This window comes from Ceratotherium simum, chromosome 13 (assembly GCF_057802395.1).
Source record: "Ceratotherium simum simum isolate JZ-2026a chromosome 13, ASM5780239v1, whole genome shotgun sequence".
In the NCBI taxonomy this organism is placed as follows: domain Eukaryota; kingdom Metazoa; phylum Chordata; class Mammalia; order Perissodactyla; family Rhinocerotidae; genus Ceratotherium; species Ceratotherium simum.
In genome coordinates this window covers 26593058-26614626 of record NC_141912.1, presented here as the reverse complement: position 1 = coordinate 26614626, position 21569 = coordinate 26593058, and the positions used below count along the sequence as shown (strand labels likewise).

General features: G+C 38.7%; 5 non-coding genes across 5 annotated transcripts; 3 read left to right on the top strand and 2 right to left on the bottom strand.

The window, feature by feature from the left end:
* Window positions 1–458: 458 nt before the first annotated feature.
* Window positions 459–540, top strand: TRNAS-AGA (transfer RNA serine (anticodon AGA)). Its single transcript has one exon. It is a non-coding gene; the product is annotated as a tRNA-Ser (tRNA).
* Window positions 541–3186: 2646 nt separating this feature from the next.
* TRNAM-CAU (transfer RNA methionine (anticodon CAU)) lies at window positions 3187–3258 on the top strand. The gene has a single exon. It is a non-coding gene; the product is annotated as a tRNA-Met (tRNA).
* Window positions 3259–9840: 6582 nt separating this feature from the next.
* Window positions 9841–9922, bottom strand: TRNAS-AGA (transfer RNA serine (anticodon AGA)). The gene has a single exon. It is a non-coding gene; the product is annotated as a tRNA-Ser (tRNA).
* A 6682-nt stretch (window positions 9923–16604) lies between these two features.
* On the bottom strand, window positions 16605–16686 carry TRNAS-AGA (transfer RNA serine (anticodon AGA)). The gene has a single exon. It is a non-coding gene; the product is annotated as a tRNA-Ser (tRNA).
* Window positions 16687–19353: 2667 nt separating this feature from the next.
* TRNAS-UGA (transfer RNA serine (anticodon UGA)) lies at window positions 19354–19435 on the top strand. The gene has a single exon. It is a non-coding gene; the product is annotated as a tRNA-Ser (tRNA).
* The last annotated feature ends 2134 nt before the right edge of the window (window positions 19436–21569 follow it).

Below are 21569 nucleotides of genomic sequence, written 5' to 3'. Positions count from 1 at the left end.
GATGTGGTCCATGCAGAAATAGAAGTACAATGATGTACACCTGAAATTTTTACAATGTTATAAACCAATGTTACTGCAATAAACAAAAAATTAAAAAAAATATATGCATGTACATAATCTTTTCACTATTTTTAAAAAATCGTTGGTAGTACATATAATTCTGCAGTGAATGTTAAAGCTTGTTCCAGTTGTGGGATGTAGCTCATGGATCTTCATTAGAAGCTGGCAGAGCAGAAAGCTGATCTAATCCCAACAACCTATCAGAACAAGGAGTCCTTCCAATTCTGAGGGTAAAGTGTCACTGGCCAATATGGTGCAACAGCATGATAGTCATCCAGACGACGTTAAAGAATGGGAAACATTGACTGCAAATACACTTTCTGGTATGTGATTTGATCTTTTAAGAGGAGTTAAATTTCAGCGTGGCTATTTACTTTTCCGAAGCAGCACGCTAGTGTGTAGTCGTGGCCGAGTGGTTAAGGCAATGGGCTAGAAATCCATTGGAGTCTCTCTGCGCAGGTTCGAATCATGCTGACTACGAGGTGATTGTGGATTAATTTCTTCCTAAGTGTGGATGTTTTGACATCTTACAGGTTAGGTTGAAATCCTGGAATTCTAAGTCCAAAGCGAAACATGAACTTTACCAAAGATGTAGGCGATGCGTCCTTCTTTAGCAAACTTTCCCGGTTTATGGTCCTGGAATTGACCGGCCTGTGATGGAGCTCCCTCACGCCAGCCAGAAAAAAAAAATCATAATTACTGTATTTTTCAGTAAGTTCGACCTGAGTCCTAATATGTTTTCTTTTCCCCCAAGAAGAATCCAAGCTTCAGAGATACCTTGGTGTTTACTGCAATCAAAACCATGCCTGAAGGCAATCTTTTCCAAAAGAACAAAAGTTGATAGGAGTGCTTGCTTCTCCATGGAATTGTTGTTAACTTTTCAGGAATTTCCTTTCTCGTGTAACCAATTGTATCCCTTATATCTCCTAACACTCATATTTTCATCTGCCTGAGTGAGGTCGATCTAGAATTCCATGCTTGCTTCTCAAAATACGGGACTACTTATGGGATAAGTAAAGAAGAGCCATGAACAAATGCTCTCTGAAGACAGTACAATCCTTTTGCTTCCATGTGACTAGAAAATCAAGTCTAATAAAAAGTAGTAATCAACTGATATAAAGTTTATTTTCTTTGCATATTAAGAATTTTAATATTTTCGTATTTTAAAATAATAATCATGATATGAAACTCACAGGATATTGAGATATATGCAATGAATAAAATCTCTCTTCTATCCATGTGTTCTACCTGTTAAGTTTCTCCCCACAGTGAAATGAGTTTTTGTATAACCTTCCAGAGGTATGTGTGTGTATAATATTCAGTCCACTCTTTATTTTTAAATGAATTATAGCAAACTTATATACGGTGTTTGTCTTGGTTATTTCTTTCCCTTAAAAGTATATTCTGATCCATACCAATATGCCCAAGTGATTTTTGACAATAGTGCAAAAAAATTCAGTGGAGGAGGGATAGCCTTTTCAACAAATGGTGCTGAAGCAATTGGACATTCACAGGCAAAAAAGCAAAGACAAAAACCTACATTAACCTAAACCTCATTCCATACACAAAAATTAGCTTAAAATGAATCAGAGACTGAAATGTAAAATGTAAAACGATAAAAATTTTAGAAAATAACATAAGAGAAGATCTGCAGGATCTAGGGTCAGGCAGAGTCCTTAGACTTGATATCAAAAGCCCAATGTTTAAAAGGAAAATATATATAAATATGACCTCATCAAAATTAAAAACTTTTACCCTGCAAAAAGACACTATTAAGAGGTTGAAAAAACAAGCTACAAGTTGGGAGAATATTTGTAAACTACATATCTGACAAAGGATAGTATCTAGAAAGTATACACAGAACTCTCAAAACTCAACAGATTAAAAAAAAGCTCCAACAACCAATTAGAAAATAGATAAAAGACATGGAAAGACATTTCACTGATGAGGATATACAGATGGCAAATAAACACATGAAAAAAGGTTTGACATCATTAGCCATTAGGAAAACGTAAATTAAAACCACAATAAGATATCACCACACACCTATCAGAGTGGCTAAAACCAAAAAAGGCAACAACAACAAATTCTGGCAAGGATGGGGAAAACTGGATCACTCATACACTGATGGTGGGAATGTAAAATAATATAGTCACTCAGGAAAACAGTTTGGCAGTTTCTTATAAAACTAAACATGAAGTTACCATGCAATCTAGTAATTGCACTCTTGGGCATTTACTCCAAAGAAATAGGAACTTATGTTCCCACAAAAATCTGTTATGTAACTTTTCACAGCATCTTTACTTGTAATCGCCCCAACTGGAAACAATCCAGATAACTAGGTGAATGGTTAAACGACTCTGAAATATCCGTATTATGGAATGCTACTCAGCAATAAAAAGGAATGGACTATTGATGCATGCAACAACTTGGATAAATTTCCAAGGAACTATGCCGAGAAGAAGCCAACCTCAAAATGCTATATTTTATATGATTCCATTTATACAACATTCTGGAAATGACTAAATTAGAGAAATGAAGAACTGATTTCTGGTTTTCTGATGTTAGGGAGGGAGTGTTGGGAAGAGATGGGGAAAGTTATTAAAGGGCAGCAGGAGGCATTCTTGCTGTGATGAGACCGTAGTGTATCTTGCCTCTGTTGATGGATACAGGAACCTGCACATGTGATAAAATCGTATATAACTAAACACTCCCCCCACCCCCACACAAATGAGTACAAGTAAAACGGAGAAAGTTGAGTAAGGTTCGTGGATTGTCTCAATGTCTATATCCTGGTTGTGGTATTGTAACAGTCCAAGATGTTACCACTGGGGGAATCTAGTTAAAGGATTCTCTATTATTTCTTACAACTGTATGTGGGTCTGCAATTATGTCAAGTATATATATATATATATATATATTTACATATATATCAGTACACAGAAAATCATATCAGTACATAGAAACATGTCCTGTAGGGCAGGAAAGAAAGTGAAAAGCATAGAGGAGATGAATAGAAGAGGAGAACAATGAAGAATGGACAGAGAGAGCAACCTTATTAAACATAAGGTGTTGGGCAAGTGGATAAGAATCAAGGTTAAAAAATACTCTTTTGTCTTCTATGAAAGCAGAGTGGCGCAGCGGGAGCGTGCTGGGCCCATAACCCAGAGGTCGATGGATCGAAACCATCCTCTGCTAGAAGCACCTTTTATCCTCAAGCATGTTCGGAGACTTTCTGCTTCCTTCATCAATGGAAAATATCCCAAAGCAGGAATGGTAGTCGAAAGAAAGGATCGTGCTACCAGAGACAGCCTCACAACCGTTCTTATCCTCCCATCCTCCTGTAACGGGATTATCACGTTTTCATTCTTCAACTACGTTCAAAGCTCACAGAATAATGAAAAACAGTCTCCAGTTTGGTCTTCCACCTTAATTGTCTACTCCCTCACTGCTTGCTTGACTCTCACTAGAGGTGCTCAGAAACATACGCTGAATCAAAGACTTACCATGACCATGGCCATGCAGGATACTTCCCCAACTGCCAGGTCATTCTGGTCTTTGAATGGGATGGAGTCAAGATAAACTGCAAAGGGGAAGCATTAGAAAAAGGCCTGGAATAATGGGGAATCTTTGTGTGTGGGGCAGAGGCAGACGGTGGATTAGTGTGATTCCACCTTGTCTTAGAGGAAGGGTAATGGAGGAGAAAGTATTCAGTTGAGAAATGCTGGGTAACAACGGGAGGAGGGGAAGAGGAACATGGAGAAGAAGAAAAGAATGAGAGACAACAAGAAAGGAGACTGGAGAGCAGGTGGACAAAAGAGAAGATATAAGGAGAGAGAAGAAAAAGAGGAGCAATTGAGTGGAAGTGCAGGCGAAGGAAGGAAAAAGTACAGGATTTGGGTGGTGTGGGGTAAGGGACCAAGAGGAAGCGTGACACTTGAGCCAAGGACTCCCTTGCCTGCAACACATGCCTAAAAGGCTGCAAGCAGATCCTTCATCCTTTGCTCCTCATAATCAGCTTGGCACTGCTCCCTTCTCAAATGGCCATCAGTGTCCCTCAACAAGTTTTTGTATGATTCAGCCCTGGTGCTTTTCTCCTGACTCCATGGAGGGAAAATGACTGCTTTGGGAAAGTAGATCACTTTCCCTTATTTATCAGCAATAATGTACAGATCAACAATGATCTGCTCAGCAAGAAAAGCTCTGCAGCCGCCAACTCCCAGATCCCCACGGCCCAGGATGGAAATGGGAATTACCAAGACTTGGGAAAGGCCCTTATATTCCCTCACACATGGACCACTTAGTTGATAGAGCAGCACACTTTTATTCTGAGGGTCTAGGGTTCAAATTCCTATTTTTCTCCTTTTGATTTCAGGCTCACCAGATATAGCCCACCACCTGGAGAATCACTGCCCACTGGAGAATTTCTGGGGACCCAGTAAGAGAAGAAGAAAAAGTACAACAACTTGCAAATCCATCTGCAGTCATATCCATCACTGCTTTGGGGCTTAGTTGATTCTCATTTAATTCTCCCTGGAGAGAACAACAACAAATTAACCCATCCTAGATTGTGTGTGAAGAACAATAATGCAGTGGCTCCCTCCTTCCCTTCCTTCTTTCTTTCCTGTGCTGCGTTGGGTCTCTAAGCTTTCAGAGACTGCAGAAGAACAAACAAATAAGGCAGTTGCTTACAAGGCAATACTTTGGAATGATGTCAATATTCCCTGCTTTTGTGGGCTTGATTAGCTCATCCTAATGATTCTATACTTTTATTAAATGACTAAGAAAACATTGTAATATCTCTATTTGTAGAAAATCAAAGATTTAATCTGGGCATCCAAGGTGTAAGTTCATTGATTGGAGACAAGTCTAAATACAGACTATGATAAAAAAAAAAACAACAACAACAAAAAACAGAATTTCTAGAGATCTATAACCTGACCAAAAAACAAAAGCAAAACCAAAACAAAACAAAACAAAATCTTTGCAGAAACTTATTCTTCTGTAATATGGTCATTACAAACATCTTGTTTTCAACACTTCTTTCACTGAGTGCTTACTGTAATCTAGAATCTGTTTTTGGACCTGGAGATATCACAGGCACCAAAACAGACAAGTAGAGTTTTTGGAGAATCTGTTGATAGAGGCAGAAGGATGAGGGTCATCACTGTGAAAGGAGAGGTGGTGCTTCACTCAGTGATATCTTCATTTGGCATGTCATGTTAGCCAGACCTGGACCTTTCTAGACCTACAGAGAGAAAAAAGTGCTTTCCACCAGCTTCCTAGAAAGGGCTCCACCACTCTACCCAAGGAGAACACAAAAACTTAAAATATTATACTTATACTTCAGGCTTTAGGGAGGGTTCTTTTCCAACAGAGTTTGGAACAAAATTCTTACTTGAGAACAATATTCTGGACTCCTGTTACCTATTCCAAGCTCTGCTACAGGAAAACTTCCTTAGTACCAAGAACAGTAGAAGACACATCAAGGACTGATCATTATTGCCCATCAACGGCAAGGGAAAGGCAAGAGAGATGAGCAATCCCAGATTGTCAACCTAAAGGACTGTGGGGAGAAGCAAATGGCTTTTGCAAAAGAATAAAGAATCACAGATGTCAGAATTTGAACCTACCCAGCTAGAACCTCATAGATTTCATAGCCATGGTGTAAAGTTGATTTTACTGCATTGAAGATTTCTAATACTATGGAAGCGAACATTCCCAAGTATACAATTGGCTGTGACTACTCAGTAAAATCGTGTGTTGCACTAAGAAGTATGTACTCTGTGATTTAATGCACACGGACCACTGGATTACCAGAGGAAAACGTCACTGTCCCCTTTCCCTCACAGCTCCTCAAGACGCCTTGATCCACTTGTGTACTTGGAGGGAGACAGTAGAAAGGTCTCCTGACAAGTGAGATATTTAAAAGGCTGATATTAAACAAAGGAGTTGAATCACTCCTACCAGCAACCTCAGCATATAGTGAATTTTAAATTTAATTCCATTCAACACACTTATAGTAAGCACTTTCTGTAGGACAGGCCTTTGTAGCAGGCTCTGGGCTCTCTGCAACCAATATGTACATATGCATGATCTAGCAAATCAAGTAAATATTATTCTACATCTCACATGAATACAGACCAAGAATGTGGACAATGGAAAGAATTTCTCCAATGGAAAAATTTTTTTTCAATGGAAATTTAAAAACTAGAGCTTGCAATGTAAGAAATACAATTCCCCTCCTTCAGTAAATGAACTGCCTCTTCAAACACAGTAATAGCTAATGGTCCTGTGGACAGCCACTTCTTGACTGGCTTGGAGATATTATAAGTGAGGACATAGACTTAGAAAGAGGAAGGAGGAATTGACATGGGAAGGAATTTGGATTGAAACAATCAGAGGATTTAAGTAAGGAAATATACTGATTAGGGTCTTATCATGAGCTAAACATTAGAAGCTCCATCAAGATCATTTTTTTCTACAAATATTATTAAATTTTTGTGGTAGGCCAGATGCTGCACTTGGTGCTACAGACACAAAGGTAAACAAGACACAAGCAACAGTCCTTGCCCTTAATGGAGATGAGTGCCTATGAGGAGGGATATTCTACAAACGCAAATAAAATATAACTCACACATGGAGAGTTTGGGGAATTATTAGTGGCCAGCAACATAATGGCGCAATGAATGTGGCATGCACAAATAAAAATGAAAACTGCAATTTCTAGGTGGATGAGCGTTGGAGAGGCTGTTAGGAAGAAAGTGTGGATCTACCATTTTCCCCATACGGGATGAGAACATCATAGGAGGCAGTTTATTAGAAGAGGTGATTAGTTCTGAGGAGCAACAATTTGAAAGAAAAGATGAAGAATAAGTTTAGTAATGGGATTAGCAGCGTAGCTCATGCAAAACCTCGAAAGTCTTTTGCTCTCAGTGTGCATGTGCCTGCTTTGGGTCTCTGAACATCATAAATATACATGGACCATGGAAGCAACCACAGAGATTTCCAATAAAGCTTTCCTCCCGGGTTTAGTAGTGAGTGCAGCTTTGTCACTTGGAAGACAATGCTTGGCCCATGTCAGAGAAACTGCTTGCAACAGAAGACACCTGTTTGGAGTTCACCTATTCTCTCGGAGGCATCTTATGTGTTTCCTCAAACAACAAAAAGCACCTGGAAAAGTCTTCTTCCTCCCACCTCAAGGTCAGGAAGTTATTAGAAAATAGATTCTTAACTTATTTTGGGGGGTAAGGGATACTGAAAATCCAAGGCGTATAGAATAAAACACATGAACTCTCTCGCAAAAAGATGCCCCTGACACAAAACATACAGTTGTGGAAACCAAGTCAGGGAGTTCACAAAAACTGTAGAAGACCATGCATGCCAACTAGAGAATTCCTGGCATTTTGAATTCTCTTCCTTGTCAAATAATCTAATTTAACTAATAAAGTTCAAAATCACCAAACTGTATTTTAAGCCTGATGCTGTTTAAGAAATATCACTTTTGAATTCATTAACTCAATTTGAATTCATTAACCTCAATCTTGTTAATTAGGGGGCCAAAAGTGCATCCAGGCCCCAAAGCTGAGATCTTAGTAAAATCAATTCTTTGAACTTCTCTCTCTTTTTTTCTCAGAGGGTTCACAGGATGTGGGTTCCTCACAAAACACTATTGGGACACTAGAAAGAGACACATGTAGGTCCAGCAGAATGGAGAGGAACTTAGCTATTTAGAGGGTGATTGAAACTACTTCAGCTCCATTTCAACCCCACTCTGAGATCTCCATTGAGAAGAAGCCCTTGATTGGTGATATTATCTCTTTCTTACTGAGAAGAGATGTGGGAAAAAGAGAGGCAGAATCAAAAGCATACTCCTCTTATGTCTCTATGAGTATTCTGAATTGTACGTAATTTAAGCCCAGATTTTTTTCCCACTGGGTGTCCTCTTGTTTATGTAAGTGCTACTTAAAGATGACACTTGCCATCTGCCAACCATAAATATCTCATAAATAGCATCTTATTTAGAATGCCTTATATAGAATGTTGCTTTGGAAGACAAAGAGATGCAAAAAAGGGGATCAAAGATTCCTAAAATGTATAAGGCAAAATTTACAAAATTAGAAATAGAAAGAGATAATGCCACAATCATAGTTAGAATATTTTAACACAATATCCCTCCCTCAGGAAAAAGAGAAAAAAAAATGGAGAAGAGAGAGAGAGAGAAAAACAAACAAACAAACATAAGGATGTAAAGGTTTTAAACAATACAGTTCCTAAATTTGACCTAACTTACATATAGGTAGCGCTACACGGTTCAACTTCTGAAGACAAACCTCTTTTTCAAGCACACATGGAACTTTGAAAAAAAAACAGACCTTTCCCTTTGCTGGTTACAAAGCAACTTTCCAAAATTCTAACAGTTCTAAAAGATAAATACTAGTGTTTAACCACAATACATTTTGCTGGATATCAATTAAAAACTGAAAATTATGATGTGTTTGCAAGATTAGAAATGTGCATATACTCTGAAGAAGATATCTAAATGGGAATTAAAAACTATATTGAAAAGAATGACACTGAAAATGATTTATATGAAAATATGTTTTGTGTAGCCAAAGATACACTTAGATGGATGTTCAAGCTCTTAATTACCTATGTAAAACTAAAAAAAAAAAGTTGAACGGCATTGATCTAACGATATGGTCAAAGAAATTAGAAAATAATCAACAAATATTATTCAAAGAAATCTCAGGGAAGGAAATAATGAATAAAATGGCTGATTTAATGCATTAGAATAGAAATACAAAATGAAGATGACCTACAAAGCTGAAATTTTATCTGAAACAAATTACAAAATTGCTAAACCCTTGGATAAACTGATCAAAAGAAGGCATAAATCACTGCTATCAGAAATGGGAAAAGGAGAATGGTATGTCTAACAGACTTCAAAGAAAAAAGAGAAAACTCTGAATGGCAAGAGAGGTGAGGACAAGCTCCACTAAGCTGCTAAGGTAGTGTTAGACCAAATTCTCCTTGGAATTCCTAGGAAGATACTCAGCTATGGTTATCATTCCTTTGGTCAATACGTTAACCATAATTTGTTAATTATACAATGAGATTCTGCATCTGAAGTGGGCTTGGCTCTGTGCTCAGAATGAGTAAAAATATCACTTCGTTTTTTAGTCCCTCTCTCTTCACTGCTGTCCTGGACCCCAGGACAAACTAGCCCAGTGTGAAGTCGTTGATTGGATTACAAAGAAAACAGCTTTACTTAATTTCTTTAGTTGTGTATTGATTTGCTTATTAATATCCAGTTTGGATTCTCGACTAGGCCGCTATAGCTCTGAGTCAGCTTTCACTTGTATCTGATACAAGGTTTCCTGGAATTTTCTTCTCTGCGTGAATGAGGACATGCAGAGTGGAGAAGAACCCTGATGAGGGTGCAATTCCTTGGACATGCAAACACTCCTGCTAACTTTTTTCTTTAGGAAAGGCTGCCTTCAAAGCAGGGTTTTGATTTCAGGAAACAGGAAGGCATCACCAGAGCCTCAGTTTTTCTTGGGCGAAAAGAAAACACCGCTAGAACGGTAGTCGATTACTTAAAAACACCAGAAATAGAGGAGTAATGTTAATCTCCTGCTGTTTAGGGAAACAGGTGAGGTCTTTCACAGGTACCGCGAAAAGCCACGTTGGGAACAGTCAAGTTTCTTTCTGGGAGGCAACAGCAGAACCTCAAACTAGTAATGTGTCTATAGGTGACTTTTCCAAAGAGGAATGTGACGTAGTCGGCAGGATTCGAACCTGCGCGGGGAGACCCCAATGGATTTCTAGTCCATCGCCTTAACCTCTCGGCCACGACTACATGGCAACATGCTGCTTCAGAAAAGTAAATAGCCACGCTGAATTAACTCCCCTTAGAATATCAAATCGCATAACATAAAGTGTATTTGCAGTCATTGTTTCCTGTTCTTTGATGTCATTTGGATGACTATCATGCTGTTGCAGCATATTGGCAAGTAACACTTTATCCTCAGAATTGGAAGGACTCCTTACTCTGACAGGTTGTTGGAATGAGATTAGCTTTCTGCTCTGCCAGCTTCTGATGAAGATCCATGAGATACATCACACAACTGGAACAAGCTTTAACGTTCACTGAAGAATAATATGTAATAGCAACGGTTTTTTAAAAATAGAATGAAAAGATTATGTATACGCATGTATTTTAACTCTGGAAGGTTATATCAGATCTGGTTTCCGTTTGCTGCTGTAAACAGAAATTGAATAGCTGAGCATCTAATTGAAGGGAGATTTTAGTTTTCACTCAAAATACTTCAAAATAACTTGTTTTACTATTTTTATTATTTACTTATAAGTTTTCCCTCATCTTATTTACATATCTAGGAGTGAAATTGCTGGGTCATATGGTTACTCTATGTTTAATCATTTGAGGAACTGCCAGACTGTTTTCCAACATGGATGCACCATTTTCATTCCCACTAGCAGTGTATGATGCTTCTGATTTCTCCATATTCTCCCCAACACTTGTTGTCATATATGGCATTTTCATTAAAGCCATCCTAGTGGGTATGAAGTGGTATCTCATTGTGGTTTTGATTTGCATTCCCCAGATGCATTATTCGTGTCCTTATTGGCCATTTGTATATCTTTCTTGAAGAAATGCTTATTCATGCCCTTTGCCCATTTGTTAATGGGTTATCTGTCTTTTCCTTACTGAGTTGTAAGAGTTTTTTACATATTCCAGATGCAAGTCCGTTATCAGATACATGACTTGCAAATATTTTCTTCCATTCTTTGCATTTTTTCATTTTCTTGACAGTGTCTTTTGAAGCACAGAAGTTTTTAATTTTGATGAAGTCTAATGTAACTATTCGTTTTTTATTGCTTGCGTTTTTGGTGTCATATGCCAAACCTGAGGTCATGAAGATTTACCCCTATGTTTCCTTCTAAGAATTTTATAATATTAGCTCTTACATTATGTCTTTCATCCATTTTGAGTTAATTTATATAAATTGTGTGAAGTAAGGGTCCAACTTCATTCTTTTGCCCGTGGCTATCTAGCTTTTCCAGCACCATTTGTGAAAAGACTATTTTTCATCACTGAATGCTCTTGGCACCCTTGTCAAAAAAGAGTTGATCATAGACATATAGCTTTATTTCTGGACTCTCAATTCTATCCCATTGATCTATATACTTTTCCTTATACTAGTACCACATTGTCTTGATTATCATTGCCTTGTAGCTAGTTCTGAAATTGAGAAGTGTGCATTCTCTTACTTTTTTCTCCTTTTTTGAGATCATTCTGGCTATACTTGGTCCTTTGAAATTCCTTGTGAATTTTAGAATCAACTAGTCAATTTCTACAAAGAAATCACCTGATATTTTGATAGGGATTGTATTGAATCCGTAGATCAATTTGAGGGAGAATCGCCATCTTAAAATGTTAAGATGTAATCCAGGAATGTGAGATATCTTTCCATTTATTTATATCTTTATTCTTTTCAACAATGTTATATAATTTTCAGGGGATAAGTTTTGCATTTCTTTTGTGAAATTTATTCCTGACTATTGTATTCTTTTTGATGCTATTTCAAATGAAAGTATTTACTTTTGACCCTTTTTTTCTTCCCTGTGAAACATGATGAGGCTGTCTGAAGCCTCCCAGATGCAGATATTAAGTGCTGAGAGATAACAGGGATAAAATTGCTTGGTACGGCTATGTAGACTAAAAACAAACAAAAAAACACCAACAACAGGGAAATAAAGCTGTGAAATAAACAAGTTCTTTGAACTCAGATGGCTGGGTTGGAGAGACCAGAGTGTTAACCATTGCACCACGGAAGGATCTTGGTTAAAGAGTCTCTTTCATATGATTTGTACTGTGATAAAACCTCATTTCTGAATAGATTTAATCTTTTTCACTGAGGTATAGTAACATAAAGTTAACAAGGCAAAGATCATGGTCCCTGCCCTTGTGGTGATTAGTGTTCAATAGGAGGGATATTTTATAAATATGCAAATAAAAATAGCCCACAAAGGGAGAGTTTGAAGAAACTGCTTAAGACTGACAGCATAATGGCACAGATAAAATAGAAAGCATAATTAAATTGAAATCTGTAATTTTTAGGTTAGTGGGACTTGAAGACACTGATTGAAAGAAAGTGCTTGTCTATGTCTTTCCATATACAAGAGGTATCTTGTGGAATAGATCCTTAAAGTGCCTGTTTGTTCTCAGAAGCAACAAAATAGTGAAATATAAAAGAAAAAGAAGTGTGTCAATGTTTTTAGCAGCATGGATCAGGCAAGGACTTGAGAGTTATTTGCTATAGGTGACCATGTGCCTGTTTTGTTCTGTGAACACCAGAAATACACATGGGCATAGCAGTGAGCATAGCGATTTCCAATAAAGCTTTCTTCCCTGGTATAATGGAGAGTGTGATTTTGTCATTGGGAAGATAGATGTTGGACTCATCTTAGACAAACCTACTATGACAGATAGAAGGAATTTGTCTGGAGCCCACATAACTTTTCACAGTCATTTTATGTGTTTCCCAAAACAATAAAATAGAGCTAGCAAATTCTTCTTCTCATTCAATGGTCATGCAGTTATTAAGAAAGAGATTCTTAATTTATTTTTTGGCTTAAAATCCCATGGTATGTAAAATAAAACTTATTAACCCTCTCTCAGAGAGATGCTCCCGACACAAAAGAATTGTGGAAACCACGTCAGGGAGTTCACAAATACCATTGGAGACCATGGACATCAGGCTGAGAACACTCTGCATTTGAGAATCTCCTTTATGTCCCATAACCTAATTTTAACTAATAAGCCTCTCCATCACTAAACTGTAATTAAGTACAAAGCGACTAAAGAAATACCATCATTGAAATGTGGCTGCGTGAGTCATTAACCTCAATTAGGAGGCCAAAAATATACCCATGCCTGAAGCTAAGGTCCTCATGAAACCAGTTCTTGGGGTTTCTCTCTCCTTTCTGAGAGGGCTCATGGGGTGTGAGTTCCTCACAGTTCACATGTGGGACACTTGAATGAGATATGTGTAGGCCCAACAGAGTGGAATGGAACCCTGTTCTTTTTTAACCAGAGGTGATTGGAATCTCTACTTCAGCTCCTTTTCAACCCTTACTCTAAGGTCTCCATTGAGAAGAAGCCCTTGATTTGTGATATTCTCCCTTTCTTGTTGAAGAAGGAAGCATGTAAAAGGGAGACAGATGCTAGGCAACATTAATTCTCTTCAGTCTTAATGAGTACTCTGAATCCTGTGTTTTCATTGTGTTTATTGCAATTGCCACTTAGAAGTGGCACTTTCCATTTCGCAGTCATTGATATCTCACAAATAGCATTTTATCTAAGATGTTATTTTTTGCTTCTGAAAGACTAACAGATGCAGCAAAGCAAATATCAATGGTTCTTAAAATATATAAAGAAATGATAGATTAACTGATCATCTACTTTTTTGAGACTTACATGGTGCCAAGAAAACAAAAGAGATGAAAGGACACTCTAAAGGAACATACTATATAGTAGAGGATACAACACTAGTTATATTAACAGATACGGTTAGTTTCTACTACATTAGTGTAAATCATTTACAGTGATTTCATAATTGATCATCTTGACTTTGAGAATTAAGATTATAATTTAAACCATCCATTTCTTCAAACAGACACGTGCTGGCAGGCAGGATGAATCATAAATATAGAAACAGTTTGATATGAGACATATGTGCAAAGAACTATGGAAGCACTAATATTATTGTTGCATTTTCTTAAACAAAGTTATGGTAAAGACACCTTAAAGGTCATAGAAGCAGAAGATGGGGGATAAAATTGAAGGTTTTTCAAAGTAAGAGACACAGGAAGGCAGTCTGTAAGGATGCACAGTATTTCAGGAGGTGAAGAACCTGGGAGTGAGAGACTCCAATAGTGGAGAAGCTAATCTTCAATTTTTACAATTGAGGAACTCTACCTTGACTTTAAGGCCAGCAACTCAGCCAATCAGAGACGAATGACCCCCACTGCTGAAACAAATGAAAAAAGAGAGTGATGAGTGGAGAAGGTACATGGACTTCCTGGCCTCTACCTTCCCAGAAACAGTCCCTGAAATTGATTGACAGTGCCCACCATGCTGAGGCAGGAGCTGCCCATCGTTCTGAAACAGGAGCTGCTTATCATGCTCAGACAGGAGCTGCCTACCATGCTGGGACAGGTGCCACCCACAGCGCTGGAACAGTAGCTGTGAGCAGCACTCACTGGGCTTTCACAGACAGACACTGAAGGAGGTAAGAGTGCACTGAAATAGTGAGTTTAGTTACTGGGTGTTACAGAGACCATAGTCCTGAAGGCACTCAGAAGTGTGCACCAAGAAGACTTGTATCTTAGACTGTAGCCAATTGTTTCCTGTGTAGACTGTCCCTTGGTTTCAATCTTGTACCAACTTAGTTTTATGCTCTCTACACACTCTAGATCTGTGATGTCCAATACTTTAGCCACTTGCCATATGTGACTATTGAGCACTTGGTCCCTAATGGGATACACTCTGAGTGTAAAATACAAGCCAGACTTTGAAGAATCTGTACAAGAAAAAAAAAAAAAAGACATAAAGTACCTCGTCATCAGTTTTTCAAATTGCTTACATGTTTAAATGATATTTTGGATATATTGGGTGAAATAAATATCTTATTAAAATTAATTATGCTTGTCTCTTTAATTTTTAATATGGCTATTAGAAAATTTTAAATTTCACCTTTGGCTCACATACATTTCTACTGGAAATGTGCTCCTTCTCTAGAGCTTCTCTCTGAATATCAAAATGACCAAGGGAAGTAAAGTATTGCTTTATCAGGTCTCCATTTCCTTACTTACATCCTCTGTTGCAATTGCTACTACTCTGGTTTTTGTGACCCTGTCCACCAGTATGTCTTGTTTTCGGTTTTATTTTCCTTGTCTACAAGACAACTCAACAATTTAAAAGTAAAGAGATAATAACTCCTCTCAGAATCTTAGAAAGTATTCAGAAACCAGATCACAGGTCGATACTCCACAAACCAAAATTCTGTGTAATGATCAGTCCTGGCTGAGGATCTCTGCTCCAGCCCCCAGAACCCATGCTTGACTCTCCACGGTCTTCTCCAGAGGGAAGCATTCAGAATCAGAGGAACTCCTGCTTATACTATTAACCTTATTTTCTAAGATATCTTTTTAAACAAATTTTTATTTTTAAATTCTATACATTGAAGTTATGTGGGTCACTTTCCTCAACTCTAAAACTAGGAATTGTTTCCCCAGAAGAGTCTTAACATTTCATTAGCTTTGATATTCTAGAATTCTATTAGTTTCTCAGAGTCAAAGCAACCAGTATGCTGGGTGTGAGAGAGGGAGAGATGAGAGATGTGAGTTTTGCAGAAAAAGAGCAAGTTCATCCTCCAGAAACCCAGGTCTTAGTAGACAGAAGCAAATTGTGTTCATCCTGCCAGCACTGCTCAGCAAACAGGACTTGTCACAGCTTAGCATCACTGACCCACATGGCTTTGCAACTCAATGCTTTTTATTATGCTTTATGCCTCTGAAGACACACATTAAAGATGAAGGGATCTGATATTTAATGAAGAATAAGGCAACTACTGTGTTTACGAAAAGTTATTAGAAGCATTCTTGGATGAGGTGCACTAAAATATGTCAGTTCCACACAGATCTCCACAAGAGAGGTGAGGACCAGCTCCACTAAACTGCCAAGGCAGTGATAGACCAAATTCTCCTAGGAATTCCTGGGAAGGTGCTCAACTGTGATTCCCATTCCTTTAATACCTTAACCCATACTTGTTATCATACAATGGGATTTTGTTTCCTAATTCTGTGCCCAGAATGAGTCAAAATCTCACTTCAGTTTTAGTCCCTCTCTGTTCACCACTGTCCTGGACCCCAGGACAAGCCAGCCCGGTGCAATGTCAATGACTCTTTGGATTGGATTTCAAAGAAAATGGCTTTACTCAATTTCTTTAATTGTGTAGTGGTTTGTTTATTAATATCTACTTTGGATTCTCCACTTGGTGACTAGAGCTCTGAGTCGTGGCTTTCACTTGTATTTCATACAAGATTTCCTGGAATTTCCTTTTCTGATGTGAACGAGGACGTGCATGACTAGAGAAGAGCCCTGATAAGGGTGCAATTCCTTGGAGAGGCAAACACACTCCTGCTAACGTTGTTCTTCAGGAAAGGCTGCCTTCAAAGCAAGGTTTGGGTTGCAGAAAACAGGGAGGTACACCAAAGCCTGGGCTGTTTTTTGGGGAAAAGAAAACACCATTAGAACTGTGGTGAAATTACTTTTTAAAGAGCAATAAAAATAGAGAAGTCGTGTTCATCTCTGTTGATCTCTCTTTGGAAAAGCAAGCGTGTTTTAGCGGTACATAATAAGAGACTGTTTAGTCTGGTTGGGGAACAATCATATTTCAAGCAGATTCTCAAACTCTTCAAGGGTCAACACATTACTTCTCCAAAGGGAAAGGTACCGTAGTCGGCAGGATTCGAACCTGCGCGGGGAAACCCCAATGGATTTCTAGTCCATCGCCTTAACCACTCGGCCACGACTACACAGAAACCTTACAACTCATTAGCATTAGGAGCCATGCCGACTTCAGATCTCTTCAATAGGTCACATTTTCTACCGGAAAGTGCATTTGTTGTCAATGTTTCTAACTCTTTGACATCATTTAGACGAATATCATGCTGTTGTGGCAAAGTGGCAAGTAATTCTTCCTCCTCAGACTGGAGAGGACCCTTATTCTGATGGCCTGATGGAAGGGGAACAAGCAAGAGCCATCCGAGGAGCCCATCTACCTGCTCTGTCCGCTTCTGATGGGGATCCGTGAGATGATACACCGACCAGCTGGGACATGCTCTGCTATCCGGCGCAGAATCATGAATACAGCAATGATTTGACTAACTCGAAATCACCATCAATTTTTAAAATAAAATTTTGGGCATCCATATAAGGAAGATTCTGTAGCAGTCTTTTAAAAAACACACAACCATTTGATTTAAAGGATTGTCTCACCTATTTCGAAACTTTCTTTTTCTGTAGCCATATGTAGGAATAATTACACATGTTTAGAGACATACCTCAAATAAAACAGTTCCCCAAGCCTTAAAAATGTGAAAATTTGTATTACAAATGTAAAAGATGTATAAAACTGTTCTCTACCTCAATGTGCTTTAAAAATGATTTAAAATTTTTAAAAAGCCCAGTTAAATGTCAGCAAGCAAGAAGGGATGTAGAAGTCTTTATTAATTCTCCCAATCTCTAACTGGCATTGATTATTTGAGGAACAAGTTCAAGGTGAATGTATTCACTGTGGAGTGCATTGAGCAAAGATGATTAATCCAAGGACCACTTAAGGCAAATGTCAACTCTTGAGCAACATCAATAAATAACCAATAAGTCAATAAAATACATTGCTCTGCTATTCACTTATAAAACTTGATAATGATTACTTCACACTGTAGAAAACAAACAAAAAATTAACTCATAATCCCACAACCCAGAAATCAGCATTGCAACATTTTCAAGGATTCCTCCACTTCCCCCAGTATTTCACAGGCAAAATTTTTTGCTTGTTTGAAGTTATGTTTATTGTATCCTGCTCTTGTCAGTGAACCTTATATAATAAAAATTTCCCAGAGCAATTACAAAAGTTTCCAAAATGACATTTTAGTGGCTTTGTAATTCTCTATTAGGCAGATGAAGCAAAAATATTTAAACATTTATCCATTTTTTAATATCTACTTTTTACTCTCACAGTGAGAAATAAAAATAATTTTGTGCAGCACGTATTTTTTTTCAGTTTAAGATTACTTGCCTAGGAAAGTGGTTCTCAAACTTCAGTGGGCATCAGAACTACCCAGCTGGCTTCTTGTTAAAACAAACTAGTGGATCTCCCGGCCCTCCTCCCCACTCTTCCCTCATTTCTGAGTCTGTAGATCTGAAGTTGAGCCAGAGAATTCCCATTTCTCACATGTCCTCAGGTAGTGCACACACTGCTGCTCAGAGGCAATACTTTGAGAAGATTGCTCAAGGACAATAAACTTCAAAATGAACTTGCTGTGTTAAAGTTCAGAAACCCTATGTGAGCCTAAATGAGCACATAGCAAGTGCTAGAGTAGTAAGAACAAAAATATTTGCAAGAATACAGTGAGGGGAGCATTATTCTTATTATGCTAAAGGAAAACAGATGTGAGAGAGCTTTAACATATTCGGCCTCATCCATGGAGGTCATGTTCCTTTTGTATCCGAGATTCTGTCTAAACCGACTAGTTTATGCGCTGGTGACACACTTCCATTCCTAGAACTCAGAGAGAAAGTCTGTGGTTTTAGGGTTCCTGACATTTCCATAAAAACGAATCTGGTCCAACCCGCCCCCTCATTATCGCTCTGTAGTAGTAGACGACGGTAGTCTCTGACCCAAGAATCAACCCTATTAATTTAGCTAGATTTATTCTAACATTTACACCTTGTCATTTCTTTTTTGCGCTTTTCTGCTTTGGGCAGGACAGAGAGTGTCCTCTCTCTTGAGTTCGGATTCTTGGGAAATCTGGATTCTGAGTGCCTCCCTTTTCCCTTACTCCAGAGGCTGAGGGCTTCCGTCTCTTCGGAATGGTCTCGGTTCTTCCCCAGGACGACTGGAGTGAACTTTCCCCGAAGGAGTCAGAGACCTTCCCTGCCTGGTCTTTTCCACTCAGGACAGAAACTAGCCCCCCTTCTCCGCCTCTCATCCCGAACTTTCGCCTCAGTCAGGTTTTAACCGTTCTTTTGGAAGGACAAGTCAGTTTAAGGTCATCGAAGACATTCCTGATTTCGAGTTTAACTCTGTAAGTGCAGACGTCCCTTCAATCTCGCACGTTCCTTCATTCCCGTTCCTTCTCCCGCTGGCATTTGCGACCTCGAGGTTGTTCAGAGCTGTCAACTCAAGACTCCTCTTCCGCCTGTTCCTGAGAATTAGGTGTGATCGTGCGTGTCTGCGGATGTCAGCAGCCAATGCACAAGCTCCAGCGCCCAGGAAATTAGTGTCGCTAGTCTAGGAGCCTTTTATTGAATTGCAGCATCACCAGCTGGTTGTTGATTTGCTCTGGACGAGCTCTTTCCTTCTTGAGGGACAGGATTGAACAGAACGAGGCAGATTTTTGTTGCCAGACCTTCTGCTTGCGAACGCTCCGCACATCCACTGCTAGTTCCTCTCAGCCCTTAAAAATGACGGCGAGCTGGTAGTCGTGGCCGAGTGGTTAAGGCGATGGACTTGAAATCCATTGGGGTTTCCCCGCGCAGGTTCGAATCCTGCCGACTACGGTTTTACCAGGAAGGCTGCATGACTTTCCTTGGGCTTTCCAAGGTAATTTAACCAAAACCAACCCAAGTTCCTGCACTCCAAGTTGTTCTTCTCCAACACGGATCCTCCACCTGTAGATTCAAACAAAAGACATTCTGTCGAGAATACTTCAAATTTGGCATCAGCTACAGAGGGCAATTCCTTTTACTTCATTAAATGTCTCAGATCACAGCCAGCAGGAAGTCACTCAGACATAACGTTGTGTCGTACTCCAGCCACCTTTGCTCTAATAGCACCGTGGTACTCTCCTTAACCACCGTCAACTCGTAGCTACTGTCAACTCAAGGGATGTTAGGATTCATAAAAAGTGGTGATACTGACAGATAACTTTTATTGAACACTTAAGATGCATCAAGAAGATACGAATTAAGCATGAACCCCATATTTTTTATCTCCGTATAATGAAGATGAAGACACTGCCCAATGCCACACAATGAGATGGCATTTAAACTGAGGGCTTTCAGGTAGGTTCGTGAACTTCGGTTTCCGTATGTTTCTCAGGGGACACTCCTAAAAATATCAAGCTAGCAGATTCATAGTTAGATTTGTTATTACCCCAGAATGATAGATAGCAGGTCCTAATTTTCAAGCCCTTACTACACACCACCATTCCAGAGGCTTTACATGTCTTATTTATAGATCCTCACAACATACTCATCACAGAGACCACAGGGTCCACAAGGGTAAATAATATGATTGAGGTCTCAGAACTAAGAAAGCAGGAGGATGGAACTTGGATGTCACTTGGTTTTGGCTCCAAGCCCCCCATAACCACCTCAACAGCTGCTGATCTGCTTCTGCCTATGCTGGGGATTCACGCCACCATCTACCTCTACAATTCAGAGTTGGTTCGCTGTTCTGGATTTACCCTCTCTGGTGATAAGGTCACGGAAAGGGGTATGATTTAAGATGCTGGATTTAGCCTGGGATAGAATATTGCTGCCCGTGGGTGTTTGGTGATTGTGTTATCTTTGACACAGGGAATATCTTTCATCGATCCATGGAAGTTTGCCTGTTTTTGAGCAGGGTGTTTCTTCACAGTTTGTAAAGAGCCTCTCACACACTAGACCTTTTCAGCTCTGGACACCAGATCCTGGAAAAGACTTTTTCAACCAACAGGATTTGGGTGTACAGTCTAAGACTAGTTTAAAAGAAAGCTAACAACTATTTTGGCTCCAGAGACAGAGAGAAACGAGTTAAATCACATATATTAGAAGGCAGTGAGATTTTAAAAACTCTACAAAGCAATGATCAACAAATGTCTTAGTTAGGAAGAATTAATGCTTCAGTTCTGCTGCATAGAGAGCCCAGAGCAGATTCTTTTGTCAGCACTCCCTATTTCCTCTAGCACTTTCAGTGGACAAAAGTGTTTCTGTGAGTTTCACAAATGATTGGAAGAAACAAATAGTAGATTCAGCAGCTTATAAGTTCTTGTCTGGAAGACAGAAAGATGGGAGCAGTTTTGGATGAGAGAGAAGAGATGGCAAGGATGGGGCAGAGGAAAAAGGTGATAACATTTAGAGAAAAACAAAAGCAGTATATTTCCTGGCAAAATTATGTGACTTTGAAGATAAAGAAATAATTATTTAGGAAGCCAATAAATAGATCACTTTATTGCTAAGGGAAAAAAACATCATACTGGAAGCAGCCCTCTCTAGAATAATATTCAATGGTGTGAGAGAGTAGGAAAAACACCTACAAGATTCTTAGGGAAACATAATGTAAGTGTAGGATTTTATATTCAGCTAAGAAGTATTTTGTGTCAAAGAAAGTGTATTCACACCAGAAAGTATTATGCAGCATTTAAAAGGAATAGATCTATGCATAACTATATGGATAAATCTTTTAAAAACTGTGAAAATTTTAGTAACAGAATGAGATATATGGTTAAATATCATCTATGTAAAATAAAATGCTCAAAAAATTGACATCTGCTTTGCAGGAACAAATTCTAGTAAAAATGTAAACATGAAATACATTCAAAGTTACCTTTGTGGCAGAGATTAGAGGGAGTCCATTATGGAGACAGGAAGAAAATCCATCAATTAAGAGATAGCCTTTAAAAAAAAAAAGAAACGGTCTTTACAAAGACTA